General features: G+C 36.3%; 1 long non-coding RNA gene across 1 annotated transcript; it reads left to right on the forward strand.

Annotated features, from left to right (window-relative positions):
- Nucleotides 1-713: 713 nt before the first annotated feature.
- LOC127330539 (uncharacterized) lies at nt 714-1827 on the forward strand. Its single transcript, XR_007869314.2, has 2 exons — nt 714-796; nt 1625-1827. It is a non-coding gene; the product is annotated as an uncharacterized lncRNA (long non-coding RNA).
- Nucleotides 1828-2033: the final 206 nt, after the last annotated feature.

The raw sequence follows: 2033 nt of genomic DNA on the forward strand, positions 1-2033 counted from the left end.
TATCTCTCACATTCCTGGTTCAGAATCTCATGGTACGATGGCAATTTTAATCCTTTGGACTATGTGACATTATGCAAGGCACAATAATGATAACTTGATTCGACTTAGAAGCTGGACGTAGCTATAAGCATTATTATGTGTTGCAGCATGGTTTTCTATTTGTATTGCTGCACATCTCACTGATTGTGTTATCCGCTTATCCTTTAAGAATCACATTTCCTAGCTTGTTGGAACTGTTCTTACATTCCCTGAAGAAAAAATAATTGCTGGGAGATGCTGATTGGAATCTTACTTAATTTCTGAACTTCTATTCATGGCAACTAGAAAATCCAAAGCACAAGCTGTATAAATATACATTAGTCATTAGTACATGTTTATGTAAGAATGAATAACTTTGCACTCGGTATGTCCTCATTGTGTGGTCGGATGAGTTTGCACCACACACATAAATGAAAGTAATGGAGTTTGCACTATGGGATTTCTCTTGACACCAGGCAGGGTGGATCTGATGAACCACTGGACATAGAAAATAACAATTCCAATGGCAAGGATGAGTTACCTACGGATCAAAGGTTAACAACTTAACATGCACTTCACATTACTTATTACTGGAGTTAATTCTCTTTCTTGATTTGGCTTTCAGCTTTAGTAAAGGTAAGAGCTAATGTGCCACTTCTCTCAAGTCTGCCGATTGTACATGGATTTTTAATGATATATGAATATATGATTGGTATGTCCTTCGATGGATAGTGGTGAACTAGGGATAAAGCAGCAGAAGAGGCTTTCATCTTCAAATGTGAGTTCCATGTCATAGCTTCACTTTATTACACTTACCTCATATCCGGGTTTTAACAGTAATACCAATATACACTGCTGCAGTTTTGTGAAACAAAGCAAGCGGTTGTACATGCTTTTTAGCTTGATTTGTCACATTCTATATTGTGACTTGATGGTACTTGTGTCTACGTTCATATGGATATTGCATGTCTTGGGAATCATGTAGTAGCTCAATTTATGCACCAAACTAAAATGGGGTGATTCTGCATAAACTGTGTTACTTTGAACTAGAAACAATGGATCTAATACAAGTAGTCTAGCACATCGTAATTATTTCTTCCATCCAACATGCAATGTTGTTCCTATTTTAGAGGAAACAATAAAAAATGTAACCTACAATGCACTTTTTTCCCGCGGGATGATTGAAGGTGCAAATGAGAAGGGCTTAATTTCACCTGGTGTTACGATACTAATCGATCCAGCAAACTGCACTCTAAGAATTTGATTGGTGTTCATCGCTTTTCAGAAAAGCTACATGTTTATTGCTGTTATGCCTGCAAAAGATTCATTTGACAAACAAATGCTACCGAGATTTTTAGCTCTGAATTGACATTGACAGGTGGGAACTAGGATTTTATCTCATACATGGTTAAGAACTCACTAAATAATTAAACGCCTTTATAGAGTTTTTGACTAGTATTTCTTCAGATTAGTTGCAGTTTTTTGTTTCTATTGTGGTTGTTCCAGCTGTTTATGTACCTTTGACATATTGATGGTTACTGATTCACTTGCAGAACATCTATACTCTGACAGTTGTTAAGTAATGTTTGTCTCTCATTTTCTACAGATCCTGCAACTCAGTTTAAGGGAATGATGGGCCAAGGTGGAGGAGTTGATGAAGACAGTACTAAATCCTATAGGGCAAGGATTATTTTTCTGGCCAAGGACAAGCTAAGATGGCTCCAAGATCATATGAGCTCCCCCATTTGGTTAGTTTTTATATCTTAACTGAAGTGGATTTTGTTTCTGTAGAATGTGACTTCTCTTTGACTTTCTTTGATGTCTAACGTCATGAGCTGGTGAAACAAATTCGTTGTTGATTTATGAATTTCTCTTTAATTTACCAAAAATCTAACTTGATTTTTGTTGCTCTAACTAGATGAGCAGTAGAAAATCACAAAGAGGTGCTTAAGAAATATATGTTGTCTAACGTTATGTCTTTGATTTCAATGTTTCAGGTTGTGGGCTGTTGAATG

Source organism: Lolium perenne, chromosome 2 (assembly GCF_019359855.2).
Source record: "Lolium perenne isolate Kyuss_39 chromosome 2, Kyuss_2.0, whole genome shotgun sequence".
In the NCBI taxonomy this organism is placed as follows: Eukaryota; Viridiplantae; Streptophyta; class Magnoliopsida; order Poales; family Poaceae; genus Lolium; species Lolium perenne.